This window comes from Protopterus annectens, chromosome 6.part1, assembly GCF_019279795.1.
Source record: "Protopterus annectens isolate FY-2018-M chromosome 6.part1, PAN1.0, whole genome shotgun sequence".
In the NCBI taxonomy this organism is placed as follows: domain Eukaryota; kingdom Metazoa; phylum Chordata; order Ceratodontiformes; family Protopteridae; genus Protopterus; species Protopterus annectens.
In genome coordinates this window covers 492964205-492986381 of record NC_056738.1, presented here as the reverse complement: position 1 = coordinate 492986381, position 22177 = coordinate 492964205, and positions in this window count along the sequence as shown.

Here is a 22177-nt window from a genome sequence, read left to right as displayed (position 1 = left end):
TACACATGTACTACTAGTTTTGATGGAATGAATTTCCATGACATGATTCCTTTGAAATGTTAGCATTTGCCAGTCAGTTCTCGGACAGATGACCTTCTGGGATATGTATATTCTGCAAACTGAACTAGATCCCTTCACATACACACACACTTACTTGGCAACACTGAGAGTAGAACCCCTACCTAGCTACATATTGCTACTAATGTGTTTGTCCTTAATTACACACACCACACAGCTTTTAGGAAGAGGTGTGTCCCGAGTCTCTTGTTAAGTGAGGAACATCACCAGGCCTTTTACAGTATGGTAATGGGAGATGTACTGGGTGTTAATGGACAATACATAGTATGCCATACTGTCATATACACATTGACAAACACATAACAGTCATAGACACATCTGGGTTTATCAGTGCTAACTACATTGTCAGTGAGTCCATTCTGTTACAGATCATTTGCACACAGCACATGCATCATTGGGCTGGATAGTGTACTCAGTTACCTGTATGGCTAATGGTGACAGTGGTCCTTTTACAGTGGACCTTGGGACATGTACTGGGGGTACCATGGTGTAAAGACAGTATACCCAGCACCCACACACCACATTGAATATTTTACTCACTGAAACCCGTGATAATACTCTGACATACCCACAATCACATATTGACCAGGACTGCAATACAACTCCTTGACTACCTCATCAGTGCTACTACAGAGATATGCATTTATTGCACATGCCACAGGGATAGTAAGGTGATGGTTTGTCATGGCTCTCCTAATGTCAGAAACATCACTATGCCTTATACTGTTTGACCAGCTGTATTGTATTTGGAGAATGTGGCCTCAGAATGCTGTATCCTACAAATATACACACTTGCACACATACACACACTTGCCAGGACTCAGATGTTAACCCATGCCTATCTAGCCATTTGAACAAAAGGGTTGTGCTGGTACTGCAAGCTCCAGCTTGCCCATAGTGTGAAGAGTGTAGCAAGGTACATTTAATGTGCATTATAGCAGCAGACATTTCTAACTATGGCAATGGGGGGGGGTGTTGTGTGTGAGAAGGTCCTTAGGGTATTATCAACTACAGGTTTACAAACAAACAGACACTGTTATTCTCAGCAATGCACACTGACACATTTGTCATAGTACTGGGGTCCATAGGTGCAGGTGTTCCTAGGTGTGTACCAGGATATTGTCCATGGAGAGATGAGAAAAGTAGGGGATGTGGGTACAGTGGTATCATGCCACCTGACATTTGTCAGCAGGCCATCTATCAACTAATGTCATGTGAGCGAGCCCCAAGGTAACAGTTAAAGGCATCCAGTCATCTGGTTGTCTCTTGCAGAGGGCCATTGAGGTGCTCCAATTGACATGCATGCAACATATATTGCATAACATGGCCAGTGTATGGGTTGGAGACCTGTACCTAAGCATGTTCTGTTGACTGTGGTAGTCTAGTTGAGGTATCCATGGCATGTGGTGCATACGGGGTGGGGTTTCCTAGTTGTGGCATTCATAACACAGCTGGGCAGACATGTCAGTGTCAGTCAAGCATAGATTGCCTGTGAGCAGCCCAGATGGATACCTGACATCTGCACATCTGTACAGAAGACAGACAGAAATCAGCTAGCCAACATGTTATGCATTAGGATGAATGTTTTGACAGATAGACATCTGACAATGATAGGTATGCTATTACTACATGACAGCAGCCCTCAATGACATGTCATATACACATAGTAGTCTACAGTTAATATCCACATATCAGATCAATATTCAGTAGCATGTACTTAATAACACACAGCTCACACACCAAGAACACGATAGTCAGTGCCCAGCTTTGCATGAAGGGGTGTATGGTTTCAGTACTACAATCTGCAATCTACTCTTACAAGGGAAAGCACTGTTAAAAGTAGTAACATAATGAGACAATACATGCATGTGTGACTGCATATAACCTGGGATACTACCCATGTATGAAACACATGCAAAAGGAAAAGATTGTTGTACTAGTTATATATACTCTGGTGTCCCAGACAGCATACTCACACCCCTTGCTACTGTAATGACCACCCATAGAAGCATGTTTTGTACATGGAATTAAATACACTTATTAAAAATTTCATTACCCTGCTATTTTGTCAGACTGGAATGTGATCACTGGTTACCAAGGTTAAGCTATGCTTAACAGGTGTAACCATTGCTTAAATGTAAATGCTAAACTGATTTGCGCACTGGTAAGTGAAGCCTACATGGTGTAAGCGCCTATTCATTTAACAGTATGTTAGCAGTGCTTACCATCGAGCAAACCCATGCAAACATGCTTAAAGCTGCTCAAAACTGCATTAACCACTCTGTATCCAACAGTCCTTGTTCTGCCTAGCAACAAAATAAACAGCGCTTGCAGGTCTTTATTCCAGGACCCTGTGCATTACAGTCACAGCAGTTAACCACTTAGCCATCACAGCTGTGAAGATGGTTGTTGTTTTTTCCAATATACCTGTCAGTACACATACTGAAAAGTATTGAACAACTGCTTTGACTTCTACAATTGTGTGGTACTTGTTAGTGATATTAGTGTTGAATCAAGTATGTTGCTATATCTAAATATACACATATCAGATAAATATGGTGTGATACATCTGGGAAGGTATATACAACAGCCATGTCTACACATAAGGATATGGATATATATACATATGTAGCTATATGTATACATGTACATACACATATATATTTAAATGGACTGCGGTGGTGGTACTGCGGTAGAATTGTCGTATCACAGTAAGATGTTGTCCTGTTCGATTCTCAGCTAGAGCGTCTTCTGTGTGGAGACATGCGTGAATGGGCATACCTTCATTGAAGGTTGTGCGTCAGGGCCGGCAACTCGGCACATAAAAATCTACTGCCAATCATTAGTGGACCGGAGTTCCACTGTGGTGACCCCTAACTGGGAAAAGCTGAAAGATACAACAACAACAACATTTATATGTATATGTATATTGATTTATGTATATATTCATATATATATGTATATATATATATATATATATATATATATATATATATATAAAACATATGCCCTTAACATTGTACTGGAGTCATGTCTCAGCACAAATAGTCACAACCTCTTAGTGCAAGGGGATGTTATGTAGGTATTGCAGGTATAAATGTTGAATGCTGCTACAGTAACAGGGGTTGTGTTAACAGACATGTTGTGTGGGAAGTCACTTCTCAGTTCACACTGTTGATGCATTCATACACTCCTGTCTGTCCTAACACATATTAACTGGAGGAGCAGAGGTCCCAAACCCACATACTTCATATTACTTAGTGACATACATCTTCCCACCATCCCACTGTTTTTTCAGACATACAGAATAGTTATGGTGGCCAGGCAACAGTTCATCTGACAAATATCTGGACATAACATCACACTAGGTAAATACACTGAACTGTTAGGCATGTCACAAAGCACTGTGAAAACTACAGGCAGACTGCCACAACACTGACCCAAGTTTCCTATGGCGGAATACACATGCACTTGCAAATATAGCAGGCACCACAGGCAGTAACAGCATGGAGTAAGAGACACCAGTGTGAAAGTGCATACACACAACCAATCTGAACACAGTCACATTATTGTAAGCCCAAGCAATATTATAGTATATGTGCTGTGTGAACAACACCACCCTCATATGAGCCACTCATGCAGTAACCCTACATATACTGGGCCAATACACAGTGTAGTCTGATTTCTGACTGTGGTATGGGACATGTGTCAGTCTGGCCCTACAAACATGTATGCGGTGACAGACTTGGGGGACAGAGGCAAAAACACAGTGCCAATAATGACATATTGCTGTAATAATCTGAGAAATGTCCTAGTGTAACAGGGTTTGTTGTGACATATCTCTTCTGTGGGATATGAAGTCAGTAACTCACATGGAAGTCACCATGTACTGACTGCAATCATCAGAGTATGCTACTGCATATCTAAAGATAGGAAATGTGTGAGTAACACAACACATGTAAGACTCCAAACTCTGGACAGTCTGCAGATAGCCCTACAGGTGAGAGTTTCCTCAACCACATAACACTGTCACGGCAGACTTTAAATCATGTAGAACAGCCATACCCACACAAACCCTGTTAAATCATGATTATTTCAAATGTAGAACAGCAATACTTATATTCTATCCCCATGTCTGGAACACCCCCCTCCTGTTTGTTTGCTTGTCTCCACAGTGTATGTTGTAAGAGGTATTTCCAACTACCCTCTGTAATGCTGTTTGTCAAACACCCACATGGTTTCCTGCTCACAGTGAAGGAAAAGGGCCAACACCCACATGAAGTGCTTAGTTATAGGAGTGTGTTTCCATGCAATTATCTATAGGAATGATACCACAGCTGTTCCACATGCAATTATGAAGTTGGGGACTGCAATTTGTTCACAGGCCATCAGCTGATCATGAACATTCCTAACAAAACTCAAGCTGCTGCCTATGTAAAACAGATGTACTTTTCCACATCCACCAGAGAGGGAGACAGAGAGAGAGAGAGAGAGACAGAGAGACAGAGAGACAGAGACAAAGTAAGAAAGGAAGGGTGTAAGAGAGCAAGAGCCAAGTGTGTTTGTGTATGATCCATGGGTGGAGAGTGGTATCTGGGTATTATACCAGTTGCCTATATTGTTTACTAATCCATACTGTCACATAGTAATTGCACATGGCTGTACACACTTATGGCTGAGGATTGTCTACAACAACCTCTACAGTGTTTGAAAACTGTTGGCCTTGTAATGTGGACAATGGGACATATAGGCCCTCAATATAATGATGAGGCAAAACCCAGATTGCAATGGATCCTGTCAGTACACACTCACCCCTCAACAGGATACTGATGGCACACACACAAATACAGACTTACCAGCACTGGTTATCAAACCCCTACCTGACTTTGTATTGTTATTGCAGTGTCATGCAGTTATTTCACACGCCACAGAACTTACATGTTGGAGACATGTCCAAAGGTATTTTTGAAGGTGAGTGACATCAGCAACAGTGCTAAAGAAGGGGTAAGGGAAGTGTAGTATATGTGAATGCCCACAAAAGCAGGTGTTAATGAGACACACACACACTCTGTCAGGAAAACACACATATCATTGCAGTTGGCAGGATCAAGATTAGAACCCCTATCTAACTAGTTTGCTATACTACAGTATTATGCAGTTATCACAAGCACCACAGAGCTTATAATGCTGATACATGGCCAAAGGGTTATGTCAAGGTGAATGACATCAGCAGGAGTGCTAAAGTAGGTCAATGGGAGGTGTAGTGATTGTGAATTGCTTCAAAATCATTAATCTCCACACACACACACACACACACACACACACACACACACACACACACACACACACACACACACACACACACACACTTGCCAGTACTGAGATGCATAGATTCATTGCTTTGCAGGTCTGTAGTAGGTGGATGGGCCTGACAGCTGTACAAGGGTAAGCAAAGGGACTACCTTGGCATAGGGCCACATGACAATAGTTTCCAGTGTGGCTCAGGGGTGTAGTCCCTGGAGTGGTCCCCACAGGTGGGTATTGTATTCACCATCCACTCATCTGGGTTACTATTGTGGGTGGCCCATGATGTACACTGCTTCCCATGTATGTGAGCTATATTCCATAACATGGATAGTGTCTGGGTTATGCACATGTCCCACACGCATGTTCTTTGACATGTGGAAGTGTACTTGAGGTCTCTGGTGCATGTTGTGTCTACAGATTGTTATCTTCTGATGTAGCATTCCTGACCTCACTTGGGGAGACCAGGCTATGGAACCGAGGTCGCACTTGAACCTACATTGATAGCATGATACTAATATTCAGTAGAGTTAGCAGCATCTGTCCATACACAACATGTGTATAAGGCATGGTATTCCCTTTGCTGGTTACATTTGCAGACTCTACAGTTGTTGTAGGGGTCCAGTGGGGAATATAGCAAAAGTACCACTGTAAGCATTTATTTGCCTACTGTAGGGATGGAACAGGGTGCCATGTCCTTTTGCTTACTTGATAACACACACTCAGTCAGGAGATTTAACACATCACAGTACTTTCTGATGTCAGTGGCACTGTTGTGGTCAACAGGCATGTAGTCCACTGCAATCACACTGTGGTTACTATCTGTGAGGCAATATGCAGGAAACTACCAATATAGTGGTTGTTGCCTAGCCAAGTGTGTTTGGGTATGAGACATAGATGGAGAATGTTCTCTAAGTAATACAAGGGTTGCCTATATTGTTCACCAACCCATAATGTCACATGTAGGGCTATGGATTTTCTATACCAGCCTCTCTGGTGTTTGACATCTGTTGTCTTTGTAAGGTGAACATTGTGACATATACTAGGTCCTCAATATAATAATTTAGCAAAATCCACCCTACAATGCATCCTGTTATTACACAATCACCGCGACCTCCACAGAGGATACTAATGACAGACACACACTTGGCAGTGCTGAGATTCAAACCCCTACCTAGCTATATATTGCTAGTACAGGGCACCACATTTATTGCACGTGCCATGGAGCTTATAGGATGGATGTTGTCCCAAGGTACTTCTAAGGTGAAAAACATCACCAGCCCTTGTAAATACTGACATTGGGTGATATAGTGGGTGAGAGATTCCCAAAAATAATATCACCCTAAACATACATTTACATCTGCCAGGGGTGAGGTCCAAACCTCTCTCTAACAATCTTTACAGACCATTATGTTACCCATTTACCATATGCACCACTGACCTGACATAGTTTAGAGTTCGCAACAGGTACTTATAAGGTGGATGCTATCTGCAGGACTGCTAAAGTCAGGCTCTGAGATGTGTTCTGGGTGTAAATGGGGCCAAAATCTTTCAGGTACACACACAAACACTTGTCACAGATGAAATTCAAACCCTTACCTGTGTAGTTACTGCTACTACATCATCCCGCATTTATGGCATGTGCCATGGAGCTTATAAGGGTAGACTTTTTCCACAGGGATATTTCAAGATGACTGACATCAGCAGCCTTGCTAAAGTAGGGCAATGGGAGGTGTAGTGACTGTGAATGGCCTCAAAATCATTAATCTCTATATACACACACACAGAGTTTCACAGTTGCCATGTCTGGGATTAGACCTCCTACCTAACTAGTATGTCAACTGGAGCATTACACACTTATTGCATGTACCACAGAGCTTAAAGAGCTGGCCCTACTCCAAAGGGGCATTTCAAGGTGACAGACTTCAGCAGACTTGCTAAAGTAGGGCGGTGGGAGGTGTAGTGACTGTGAATGGCCTCAAAATCATTAATCTCTACACACGCACACATACACACACACACACACACACACACACACACACACACACACACACACACACACAGAGTTTCACAGTTGTCATGTCTGGGAATAGAACTCCTACCTAGCTAGTATGTTATACTACAGCATTATACAGATATTGCACATGCTATAGAGCTTATAGGGCTGACCCTTGTCCAAAGGGGTATTTCAAGGTGGCTGACATCAGCAGGCTTGCTAAAGTAGGGCATTGGGAGGTGTAGTGACTGTGAATGGCCTCATAATCATTAATCTCTACACACAGAATTGCACAGGTTCCATGTTTGGGATTAGAACTCCTACCTAATTAGTATGTTACACTATAACATTACACAGTTATCACACATACCACGGAGCTTACAGGGCTGGCCTTTATCCAAAGGGGTATTTCACGGTGACTGACATCAGCAGGCTTGCTAAGGTAGGGCAATGGGAGGGGTAGTAATTGTGAATGGCCTCAAAATCATTAATCCCTACACACACACACACACACACACACACACACACACACACACACACACACACACACACACACACACACACACACAGTTTCACAGTTTCCATGTCTGGGATTAGAACTCCTACAGATGTTACACTATAGCATCACACAGTTATCACACACACCATGGAGCTTATAGAGCTGGTCCTTCTCCAAAGGGGTATTTCAAGGTGACTGACATCAGCAGGCTTGCTAAAGTAGGGCAATGGGAGGTGTAGTAACTGTGAATGGCCTCAAAATCATAAATCACCACACACACACACACACACACACACACACACACACACACACACACACACACACACACACACACACACAGTTTCCATGCCAGGAATTAGATCTCCTACCTAACTAGCATATTACATTACAGCATTACACAGTTATAACATGCACCACACAGATTATGGGCCTGAGAATTGGCCAGAGGGTTATTTCAAGGTGACTGACATCAGCATGAGTGCTAACATGGGCAATGGGAAGTGCAGTGTGTGTGAATGGGCCATAAACCATTCCTCTGGAAACACACACACAACACTCAGTCACACACAACTTTACATTTGACAGGACTGAGTATACAAATGCTAGATGAATACTGATTTGTACTATCATTTTACACAGTTATCACAAGCACCACAGACACTATAGGGCTGAGGGATACCAACAACAAATGTCTACAGTGATTGACATTGGCAAATCATGTGATACTGGCTAATTGGATGTGTGGTGGGTGGGGCAGGCCTCATGATGGCAATCTCTTTGTCACTGTCTGCCTCTCTCTTCCCCACATCTGTGCATGTGTATGTTTGACTTATTATAGTGTGTTGGCCTTGGATGTGTGTGAGTATTCCTATCCAATGTGTGTGCAAAGCATGAATGGTGTGCAATGTGGTGTGTGTGCACAGACATCTGTGACTGACATATATGTATAGTCTATTGTTGTTGCCAGACATGGGCATCATTTCTATGAGTGTTTGCATGCCCAGTATGACCTTCTGTATTTTGTTGTCAGACATGGGCTTCATTTCTCTAAGTGTAGGGGCATGCCCAGTATGACCTTCTGTATTGAGTGTGTGAATCCATTCCAGGTAAGTTGTACTCCAGTGCTGGATTTTGTGTTCTACACCTTCAGCTAGCAACCTGTTTCTGCAGGATATCTGTAGATAGGTTGACAATATGGAGTCACAATGGGCGAAAGATAGTGGGATACTGTAACTATTGTGTCTGTGCTGCTTGTGTTACATGGTTGGTGTTAGCAGAGCTATTCAGACATATGTGTTGTTTTACACTGTAATGTATTATGGCATCAACTGCTGACAGATATATTTATTTGCTCACAGTTATTTCCTGGGAAATACAAGATGAATGAAGCTGTGTCCAGTATTGTGGTCTGAAGCCTACATATTCTTGCACACCCTTGCCATTCTGGAAGGATAGCTGCAGACACTTGCTGATGGGTCTGTGTAAATAGTCCAGCACCTTGGTACTGTGGTGACTGAGAATACCCTGCTTTTACATCTATCAACATAACAGAATGGTCATATCCTGCTGTAGCCATACCTCTCAGCTGTACAGATTCCCCAGGTTACCCAAAGTCAGGGCTCATATATCTGGTCAGTTCTCACTGACATTGTGGTTTACTAGTGGGTTTGTAGTCACCTATTGCTGGGTTTGCAGGCAGGGGTAGTATGGGCACACATCAGAGTTTCAGACTTCACACACTCCATGGCATCCATACTTCTACACCCCCCCAACTCTGTTATTCTATCCTCTTCCTAACATTATGCGAATGATATCTGAGAAGTGTCCCTATAGTTGTCCCTTCATCCCAGTGGTATTTAGGGGTTGGTCCACAGTTCATGCAGTAGAAGATGGTGGGCATGCTACTCGGATTTGTCGACATGGCCTTGCATTTGTGTTCTGTGGACTGTGTTATCTTGTTAGTTGGGACCCCATGAGATAACATACACTGGCAGTACGGCTGAGGCTCAGGCCTTTGATAGAGGACTGTATGGAATTTGGTGGTGATGCAGGCCATCTGAAGCAGGCCAGTGCATTTTGTCACTCCTACAGTCCCAAGCTGCAAGCCACTGGATTCCCCTGAGATGACAGGGTAAGTGTGTGAGGTGTTGATGGCAATAGTTTCTGTCCATATTAATCCATTGCTCTGGATGCTGGCAGGGTGCTGCTTACAGCTAGGGACACACCTGCATGGGACACCTCTTCAGCATGCTGCATTCTGTGGGTATTCCCATACAAAAGTGGGGATCATACTGTACTCATTCCCAACAGCATGGATATGACCTGTGATAAACCTGTGGCTGATGGTGGGGTGAGCTAAGTGCATGTGTAATATAGAAGTTTCTTGCAGCTGACTCACAGATATACCTGGGGCATTCCCCTTATGCTGCCTTGTGTAGGGACATAGGCTGTCTCTCATTACTTCATAACTGTGCCTTTTTTGGTCTGCCAGTGATTGGCCAGACTATATCAGTATTCCACACTACACAGACAACTAATGTGCTGCTAACCTGTAAAGGTGTGTGCAGTTGACAGTTATATTTTATGCACTCTGGCTAGGGTACTTTCACCTGTGTACTGTGTGTATGTCTGAGCCAACATTCATGATATGTCCATCTTTCAGATGGTGACAGATATTGACATCTGAACAATGAGTATGGATTGCTGCTGAATTGGGTCTTGCTGGGATGCATTATGGTTGGCACTGCAGTTGTCAGAACATGGCCCTGTCATCAACAGTACTGGCCATAGGCCACTGGGACACAACCCCCAATGCCTACATGCTGACCACTTCCACACAATATACAACACACAACAACCTAACACACAGAGCCCTGCATATTGTACACATGCGACAGTCTAGCCTGTAAGTTAGGCCAGCTCAGGTAATCTGTGCTCCACTGTTATTAAACCCACACATACATGTTACTGCATTTATACATAGGATTGTGGGGGGGGGGCACATCTGACAACTGTAAACATTTGCTATGACTGTACTGGTATTTCATGTACTCTGTTGGCTTCCATTTTGTTTTGTATTCTGACCTATCATGCAGACTAGAGGCATATCAATAGAGTACAGATCTTAGGTTTTATTGACCTACATTTCAGTTTCAGACTTTTTACCCTTCAGAACTAACATACAACTGCCAGACCTGTTGTAGTCTGTCTGTGCAGGTCTGGAGGGGGGCTGTTCTCCATTGCCCTTAATTGGAGGCCTTAGCACAGCCTTTCTTTATGGTCATCTACACCTGTCCTGCTGGCTGAGGCTGTTGTTGGGTATGTGAGCCTCACTGACGTGTATGTGTGTGTCCAATGGACACACATTTGGGCCACCACACGTACTGCAGTGGGATTTGTTACCTTGTCTAATACTGCCTACTTTGTTGACACCAGCATTTGTTATGGATTTCATGCTGCCCATATAGGTGTCCACTATCTGCTGCCTTAACCTTCAGCCACCCGATTCCCTTGCATGCTCACATCCATACCATGCATGCAACTAGCAGAACATACTAATCCATTCAGCAGTTGATAGGAAGAGTGACTTACCTTGTAGCTGTGCCAGTATTGAGGATGGTGCTGGAGGTCTGACTATGTCAGATGCACATAGTACACTCCCTATACATAGTAAAACACAGGTAGTGACATGTCTGGCATCACTTTTACTGTATGTGCGAGTCAGAGAGAGGTGTCATTCCCTGGGTTCCTACTGTGTGAGTGTATGTGCTATGTGTTGCCTCTTTGCCAAAGCCTGGGCATACTGGGCATGCCTCCTTCTGCCTACATGGGGAGGCTCAGGTTGTTCCTCCTCCGAGTCACTCTGTGTCTGTGCTGGCCTTTGCAATGGTGGGGAGGCTGTGTGGCCCTGCCCCATGCTGTTCCTGCTGCAGCTGTTTATGCAGGATTATATTGTGTAGCATGGCACATACAATGAAAATTTATGTACATGTAGCCGAAGAGTACTGCAAGGCTCCACCGGATATGTCCAGGCACTAGAACCATAACTTGAGCATCCCAAACACATGCTCCGTTATGATTCTGGTTTGTGCATGTGCCTCATTATGGAGTTCTTGTTCGGGTGTGTGTCCATTTCTGATGGGTGTCATCAGCCATGGCTCTAGTGCATAACCAGCATCCCCCACTAGGTGGCCATATGGGATGTCCCCACTCTCAAATCTCTGGTACAGCTGTGTCAGATGCCAGATGTGGGAGTCGTGATAGCTTCCAGGGCTGCCAGCACACACATTCATTATAATGCCCTGGGCATCGCACATGACCTGGCAGTTGACGGAGGGGAAGCCCTTGTGGTTTATGTAGACCCTACCTCGCTCACTGGGTGGTGCTTTGATGTGTATGTGCGTGCAGTCCATAGCACCCACTACCTCAGGGTATTCTGCTATTTAGTGGAAGAGATGCATATTGCTGGTCAACGCCTCACAGGTGTTGAAGAAATATATATGCTCACCGACATGTGCTGACATGGCATCCAGGAACTGGTGGAGTGCCCTGGATGCTGATGCCTGTGAGTTCCCCATGATATCCCCAGTTGGCCTTTGGAAGTTACCTGTGGCTGGTATTCTTAAGCCTACACATACCTTGATATCCACTGGGATGGGTTCCCCTCTGTTGGTTCTGTGTGTGAGGCATGGCCGGCACAGTTCAACAATTTGCTTTAGGATGTCCCTGTCCACCCTATAGCACTCCACTATCTCCAGCTCATGTAGTTCCTGGTAGGTTACCCTGGGTCTGTACACTCTTCTCCTTCTCCTCACTGTGGGTTGGTCATCAGCATGCTCATCCTCACCACCCTCAGCTTCTTCCACATATTGATGTATGGGATTTATGAAGCTTGCGCCAGGTGCAGGAGTAGCATGGTGTTCCAACACCAAATATGGTCGCCGAGCGATCCAGGTATAAGCTGTTTCCACATGCACTACTTGCGTACGCTACACCCACACAGCTCCTGGCCCCTGTATGCTAATTACCCCATTTGCAGCAGTGTAGCATGCAAATGAAGGTATTTAGTGATCCAGGAAATGGTGCAGGCATAGTGTAAGCATGCAGAAATGTAAACCATAGAAAACGGTTTATATATTTGCAAACATAAAATCGGAGGCATGACAGCTGACCAAGCACATGTATTATATTGTTAATATATGCCAATGGCTAAATATATAGCCATTGGCATAAAAAAAATGTACAAAATATAAAAAGAACATTAATTTCATTTTTCGCACTATCACGAAGTTTAAGCGCAAGGCAGCGGCATGCAAACCGGATCGCAAGGAAAATAGAAAAATATAGAATAAAACTGCAATGTAACACATATCATGATTTTCCCATAATAGTCAATGGCAGGCATGTTACACCACACCACGGTGCAAGGGTTGCTAAGGGGGTGTGACAGTGTTTTGCGCGGTAGCTAGGAATTAGTAGGCAATGCCATGCAAATGAGAGGAGTAATAGTGAATCACAAATTCCCCGCTGGTGTAAGGATGCACCTCACAGTGTAGCGTTATAACACCGAGGTGTGCCCTTGAGATAGAAATGACATCAAGAGAGGGGTGTGTCACCTTTACTGTAAGCAGATTGGAGCATTGCTAAACCAGTTTTCCCATAGCTAAGCAAAGCAGCAGGAAAGGGGTGTGTTGAACTGGCTATAGCTTTGTTTAGCTGAGAGCACACAAGGTAACCGAGTATGCATGTGAACGGAGATTGAAACGTGCTTAAACCCGGTAAATGGGATTGCACGGCACGCATCAGAGCTGAAACAGGAAGGATATAGGAAAAAAATAAGGAAATGCTGCAGCAGGAAAATTAAAGTACAAATGACTAATTAACACCTAGGAACCTAGAGTGAGCCATTGACAACAGTTAACAAGGTTGCAAGCAGCTACCTGCAGAAGAGGAAAGGGGAGGGGTTGTACTGCAAAGAAATCAGTAAAGTGTCACAGCAGAACAAAGCAGATTTGCATTATATCAGCTACAAGACACAATTTGCAACACATGAATGGGTAGTAAAATTACCAAACAAGAAAGAGAGCAGGTGGATGTATGCCTGATAATGGGAGGGGATCCTAGTAAAAAAGTGAATTAAAGGGCAGCAGATTAATCAAGGCAGGCAAGCATAACTCCACACTAAAGGCCCCACACTTGCAGTACTCACTGTAAATCCCATAATTAAGATACCCTGCAGCTGGAATTGCTCATACACACACAATGACATCAACAGCATCCACAGAACAGTAGTATAAATTGTGAAAGCACCTCACATGCACGTGTGTATTCCCATACAATCTGCACCATTGGTGTATACAGATGGGGAACTTTTAATATGTACATGTTAGGGGCTGCCATATCTTTGATCCACCAGCATGTGTTGGAGACTGAAGGTGGTGTGGAGGATGATGCTCACAACCACCCCAGGCACCAGAGGAGGAGAAGAGTGTTCAGACCCAGGGTAACCTACCAGGGGCTACATGATCTTGAGATAGTAGAGTGTTACAGGGGGGACAGGGACACCCTACAGCAACTTGTGGAGCTGTGCCGGCCATGCCTCAGATCCAGAACAAACAGAGGGGAACCATCCCAGTGGATATGAAGGTATGTGTAAGCCTGAGAATACTAGCTACAGGTACCTTTCAAAGGCCAACTGGGATATCATGGGGATCTCACAGGCATCAGCATCCAGGGTACTTCACCAGTTCCTGGATGCCATGTTACCACATGCCAATGAGCACATATACTTCCCCCAAACGCAGGAGGAGTTCACCAGCAATATGCGTCTCTTCCACCGTGTGGCAGAATACCCAGAGGTACTGGGTGCAATAGACTGCATGCACATACACATCAAGTCACCACCTGGTGAGCAGGGTAAGCGCTACATAAACTGCAAGGGATACCCCTCCATCAACTGCCAGGTCATGTGTAATGCCCAGGGCATTATCATGGATGTGTGTGCTGGCAGCCCTGGAAGCTATCATGACTCCCACAACTGGCATGCCTCACAACTGTATCAGGTATTTGCCAGGGGGGCATCCCATATGGCCACCTGGTGGGGGGTGCTGGCTATGTACTGGAACCGTGGATGATGACTCCCATCAGAAATCCACACACACCCATGTAAGAACACCATAATGAGGCACACACACAAACTAGAATCATCATAGAGTGTGTGTTTGGGATGCTTAAATCACAGTTCCATTGCTTGGACATATCTGGTGGAGATTTGCAGTACTCTTCAGGCACGTATGTTCACATCTCCATAGTATGTGCCATGCTACAAAATATGATCCTATGGAAACAGCTGCAGCAGGGACAGAATGGTGAAGGCTCTCACAGCCCACCACCATTGCCAAGGGCCCCACAGGCACAGAGGTACTCAGACCATGAACACCCTGAGCCAGCCCCAGTAGGCAGACAGAGGTATGCCCGGTATGCCCGTGCCTTGGCAAGGAGAGAATGTATAACACACACTCTGACAGTGTAGGCACCTAGGGACTGACACCTTTCTTCACCTGCACACACAGTAAAAATGGATGGCACACACACAAGACTACCTGTAAATTGTCATGTATAGGCAGTCTACTGTGTGCATCCAACATAGGCAGCCCTCAACTGTTGCACACACAACTGCTATTGGCACAAGGTAAGTCAACACCTGAACAGTAAATTAAGCTATCAGCATGTGCTGATATTGCATGTATAGATTCATAGGTTCATAGGTAGGTACTTGGCTAACTGTCAGAGGCCATTCGTAAGCCTAGCCAAAATGTGCCAGCTTTTACCACCCCATTGATTAATTAACTGTCCCTCTGTGGAGCAGAGCCAATGGCGGGATCCATGGGGTGTATCTACTGTTCCCCATCCACTCTTCAAGGTTTCTCTTGAAGAGTGTTAGTGAAGGCCTCTGTATAATATAATTAGGGTGAAGTTCCAAAGCATGGAGGGTTTCTGTGACAGGAATCTGTCCCTCCAGCATCTTCTAGTTATTGTTGTGGCAAGGTTTAGCTCACTACAGTGTGTGGCTAACTGTGACATGGATTCCCATAGGTGGAGCATATCCATTAAGCCTGAGCTGGACATGGCTTTGTTGGCCAGCAGAGAACATCTCTGAGTAAATGAGATGCCACTGAGTAAAGTAGGAGTTTATTCAGTCTGGCTGCGTAGGACATATGTTTGAGGCTAGTAATCCTCTTGGCGAGGTATGTTCGTGGACCTGCCATCTGTCGGAAATGTCTTTTGAGGTACATCTCAAATGGGTTATTATACTCTATGATGGGACTGATGAGTGATGAGTAAAGGGGCACTATAACCTCAGTATGTCTAGATGTGAACCCTTTAGTAATCAGATGGCCAACATAGAAGGATGTCCTAACTACTTTGGAGATATGGTTATCAAAGGAGAGATCACTATCTACCTTAGTCCCCAGATACCCTATTACCTCATCAGTATTAAAGTGGCTGCCACTTATGTGTGAATATGTGGGTGTTTAGTTTTTCCAAAATGGAATGACCATGCAGTTTGTGGCACTTAGCTGAAGTCCATGATTTGACACCCTGTGTTGGTCTCTGTGAGGCCCCTTGAAGGATGTCTGTGTCAGCTGGACTGTCAATTATGGCTCCCAGTTTGCAGTCATTGCCAAACATGGTCTGCCGTAGTCCACCTGTGTTTGCCTGTACCTCTGAGAAGTATATGCCAAACAGTAGGGGTCTGAGGACTGAGTCCTGTGGGACACCAGTTGTGACTGGTTAAGAGTTGGACCTGGAGGCTGCTAGTCTTACCATGTGGGTTCTGTGTGTAAGCCTGTTGGCAACCCATCCCGTGATGTATGGGTTTATGTACAGGCTGGTGAGGTTATCAATAATATCTGAGTGGGGAATGGTGTCAAAAGCCTTGGCAAAGTCCAGGTAGCATGAGTGAACCACCTCTCCCCTCATCTAACATCTTGCTGACTGTCTGTAAGATGTCAAACAGGTTCAGTAGGCATGATCTGCACTCAACCATGCTGACCTGGGTTGGGTCAAGTGTTTGGAGGTTACCAATGTCTTTGTCAATGAGTGCATGAGGATGTACTACATAGCTTTGCAGACCAGGCTAGTCAGGCTTATGGGGTGGTAGTTACCGTGGTCAGTTGTGTTTCCACCTTGGTGGAGTGGAATGACCGTTGCTATGTGCCATTGTATGGGCATGTAGTCTGTGTAGAGGCTGAAGTTGAAAAGCTTAATTAGGTGGGGGGTTAGTTTGTCTTGTAGTGTTTGCAAGATGCAGTATGGGACACCATCTGCCTCCATTGATGCTGTGTTTTGCCATCTGAGAGGGCCATTTCCACCTGTGTGTCTCTGATACTGTACTTTCTGGGTATTGTTGTGGGCTCTTTAGTGGCTGAAGTTTGCACTGAATGTATCTGCAAGGATGTTGGCGATATCAGTAGGGTCAGTATATTTTGTACTACATTGCACAGGCACAGTGCAAATCTCTGTGTTACAACTGAGATCCTTGACATAACCAAATAAGGCTTTGTGGTTATCTTTCAAATCGCTGCCTATTTTCCTGTTCATGTTAGCCTTGGATGATTTCATGAGGGACCTATGTTTCTTACTAATACTGGTCACGGATGTCTACCCTTTTTGGGTTTTGCTGTTTTCCTGGATGACTGTCCTACCTCTGTTGTATAACCTGATTATTGCAGGGGTCCACCAGACTCGTGTCCTTGTCTAGGAGGAGTGAGTCTTGGTTTACCAGTGATGGCACGATCTATACATCCTTGTAGGTGCTTATAGAGTTCATTTTTAAATCTTTCTGTATCTTGAGCGGCGTTTTCCCTTAGCGTGTAGGCTGTGAAACCTCCCACCTCTGTCTTTAGTAGTGTGAATTTAGCTGTAGGAAAGGTATTCACTGTGGTTTCCTTGGGTGGGGGAGATGGTTGGGTGTGGAAATCATCAGTGAATAGTCCATGGACAGATCTAACCAGTGACTGGTTTACCTCTGCTGTGGTGCACCCGTTGCCCATGTTGGTGATTACCACTTCTAGTATGTTTCCACCTCTCGTTAGGAAGTTTACCATCTGACACAGGGCATATGAGGTGATAAATTCCAGGAAGCATTGGGCCTGAAAGTAAGTACTCGAGTAAGTTTCCCAGTTAATGGTAGGGTAGTTGACATCGACCAATACCAGGGTGTTCAGTAGGACTTTCATGTTTTCCACTTTCTCCAGGTAGGAGAAGTGGTGGTCCTGGGTCATGGAGAGTGATCTGTAGCAGGCCACAGTTTGCATTGCAATTGTGGCTGATGTTAGTTGCACATGGATGATCTCAGAGGTATCATGCTACCCCACTAACCTAGAGGTGTAGGTATCTCTGATGAATATGGATACACCCCCCTCCATGTCTGTGTCAGTCCATGTTCTGTGGCCGAAATGTGTGGTATGGGTTGTAGTCCAGCCATGCTGGTGTGCTCTCAGGAGCCTTAAAACAGGTCTCAGTTACTGCACAGATGCTGATGTTATCCATACGGAGGAGTGCTGTTTGTGTGTGCATGTTGTGATTACAACCCCTGGTGCTGAGTAGCATAACCCTCAATGATTTCGCTATTGTGCTGTTTATGGAGGTGGGAATCACCTTTGAGACTTGCCTAAAAAAGGCACCATGGGGGCACCAATAGCCTTGGCCAGTACTCCAAAGCCTAAGGCTGACACATGCAAGCTGGTATGGTATTGTTACATGCATGTTTCGCATCTGTGCTTGTTTCTCATCTTTCCTGTAGGTAACCTACTGGTAAGCAATAGAAAGCCTTAAACTTATACAAGTCTTCTAGCTTCCAAGATAGGGTTTTGGAGTGATTATGTATCAGTGTTCTGTATGGTTCCTGCTGTACTTAACTGTTTTCTGACTACATGGTGATATTTCACTGTATATTGTGATCTGAAAGCTCTGTTTATTCACATATTATGTCTGTGATGGCCTGCACTTTAGAGGTTCACAGATAGGTAGTAGGCTATCAGCCCAAGGGCATTTAGAAGCATAGCTACAGTGTGTTGGCTTTCTCTGCACCATTGATGAAGTAACTGAGCCTCTGTCAAGCATAGCCAATGAAGTGATTCCAGGCAGAGTTGCTGGAAGCTGTTGAAGACTGGGGTGGCGGAGGATGATAGGGGCACTTAGTGATCTAAAGATGGCATGTTAACGTAAAACATCAACACCATTCAATTTCCCCTGTAGGTCTTGCAGCTATAAAACTGGAGGGGCTCCCCCATCCCAAGGCTGTATGGTTCTGGGACACATGATCCCAGGGGTGTATATTCTGTTACCCATTCACACATCAAGGTTTCTCATGAAGTGTGTCAGTGAGGGGCTATGCCTAATGTAGTTAGGAATTTAATTTATAGTCTCTCATTTCGTTTGTTATGTTTTTATTTTAAGAGTAAGTGAAGCTCAGTGGGTTTGGGCGCCTCCGCCCTTTGCTTAGCCAAGCTTACACATAGAAATCATCTAAATAGGAAATAGGCAGAAGCAACGTTAATGTCAATAGTGTAATGGTTACAGCATTTGCGTAGTATTTGTGCATTCCTGGTTCAAATCCCAATAAAGTCGGAGATGTTTTTTCATGTTAAAAAGTATACCTTAACCACAGCTTGCATATCTAGGTAGTATTCTTCAGTATAATAAACATTTGAAACACCTATATATACCCATGTGTGCTGGAGGGTAAAGTCAACAGAGAATGTAATGTTTTGTAAGCACATAGTGAGATGTTACTTCACTGAAATGTATATATCCTGAGTAGTTAGCAGATGTGGCAGTGTTTGTGCGCACAGGTTATAAATTTTAAAGTTTGTTTAACTGTTGCTTTAATGTCACATAAACACTTTTAAACATGTTTACAACTGCTTAAATGAACCTTATATTGGAGTAAAACACATTTTAAAGCATTGCAGGTGTTGAACTCTGGACCATGCACACCATAGTCATGGGGCTTACCATTAAGCCATCTGAGCTGTATACATGTTTCATGGTCTTTAGACTACCTTATACTATAGGCATTCCACAGTACTGACCACAAATGGGACAGTCACTTTGTGTACATATGTACAGTACATTGTAATGTAATGTAGTTTGTGAATCAACATATACAAGTCTACATATGTATAACTGTTCATAAGTTCATAGGTTCATAGGTAGGTACTAGGCTATCGGCCCTGGGGCCTATACAAGCCCAGCCAAAAAGGTACCCTGGCTTTTGCCATCCAAGAAAATTATTTTCCTGTCCCACTGTCAAGCAGAACCACAGAGGTGATCCCCGGGGTGAATTTCCTATTTCCCATCCAATCATCAAGATTTTTCTTGAAGAGCGCTAATGAGGAGTTTTGTTTGATATAGATAGGTAGTTTATTCCAGAGTATGAGAAGTCTCTGGGCAGGAATCTATCCCTCCAGCATGTTCTGTTTATTGTGGTGACAAGGTTTAGGTCCCTAGAGCGTGTAGCTCAGAGGGATTGGGATTTCTTTAAGTGGAGCATGTCCAACAGCTCTGAGTTTGACATAGCTTTATATGGTAGGCAGAGATCACCTCTGAGTAGGCGATATGCGACGGAGTAAAGCTGGAGGTTTTTTTAGACGGTCTGTGTAGGGCATCTGTTTGAGGCTGGTAATCCTTTTTGTGAGGTATTTCTGCAGCCTTTCCAGTTGTTGTAGATGTCTTGTGAGGTACATACCAAAAGGGGCGTTGTACTCTATAATGGGTCTAATGAGTGATGAGTAGAGGGGAACAATGACCTCTTTTTTTCTGGATGAGAAACATTTTGTGATGAGGTGTGCCACATAGAAGGATTTCCCGACTACTGTGGCGATGTGATTATCAAAGGAGAGACTACTGTCCACCTGTGTCCCAAGGTCTCTTATTACACTTTCGGTGTTAAGTATACTACCGCCTATGTTGTAGTTCATGGGTACAGAGTTTTTACCAAAGGGGATGACAATGCACTTTTTGGCATTGAGCTTGAGGCCATGGCTTTGACACCAGGCACCTGTCTCAGTGAGGCCCTTTTGTAGGATGTCCACATTGTTAGGAGTTTTGATTATGGCTCCTAGTTTGCAGTCATCTGCAAACTTCATTAGCCAAAGACCTTCTGTGTTAGCCTGCACTTCAGAGAAGTAGATTCCAAACAGGAAAGGACCCAGGACTGAACCCTGTGGTACTCCACTTGTCACTGGTCTGAAGTCGGATTTGGAGTCTACTACTTTCACAGTGTGGGTTCTGTCAGTGAGCCAGTTGGCAACCCATCTTGTGACATAGGGATTTATACCTAGTTTAGTGAGTTTATCTATAATTCCAGAGTGGGGGATGGTGTCAAAAGCCTTGGCAAGATGTAGATAGGCTGTGTGAACCACCTTAGCCTTGTCTACGGTTTTGGTGACTGCTTCAAAGAAGTCTATCAGGTTTAGGAGACATGATCTGCCTTTTACAAACCCGAACTGGATGGGGTCCAGAGTTTGGAGATTACCATTGTCTTTGTTTATAAATTCCATGATGATACATTCCATGGCCTTGCAGACCAGGCTCACCAGGCTAATGGGGCGATAGTTCCTGGGGTCCATGGTGGCTCCTCCCTTGTGGAGTGGGATAACTGTCGCTGTGTGCCATTCAGCAGGTACAAAGCCTGAGGTGAGGCTATGATTGAACGTGGTACTTAGGTGGGGTGTCAGTTCATTCTGTAGTTTGTGTAGAACGCAGCCTGGGATGTTGCCTGGTCTTGGCTTTGGAGAGTGTGGTTTTTACCTGTGCAGCCATGATTACAGGAACTTTGCATTCTTCCAGTATAGAGATGGGCTCTTTAGGGGGTGAGAGGGGTGTAAATTTAGTACTGAACCTATCTGCCAGGATGTTGGCAATATATGTTGGGTCTGTATATTTAGTGCCATTGTGCTGTAATTCAGAGCAGATCTGAGTGTTGCCATTGAGATTCTTGACATAGCTATAGAATGCTTTGTGGTTGTCTTTAGAATCAGTGGTGATTTTGTTTTTGTAACTAGCTTTGGAGGATTTTATCAGGGATCGCAGCTTCTTACTGAGGCTGACCAGGGAGCTCCTCCACTCATGGGCTTTTACTCTCTTTTGCAACAATTTCTTCCTTCTGTTGTACAGTTTGTTTATGGCAAGGGACCACCAGATTGGCTTCCTTTTTTTGGAGGATAGCGTCTCGGTTCTGTTTGGGATAGCACAATTCATGCACTCATGTAAGTGCTTATAAAGTGCAATTG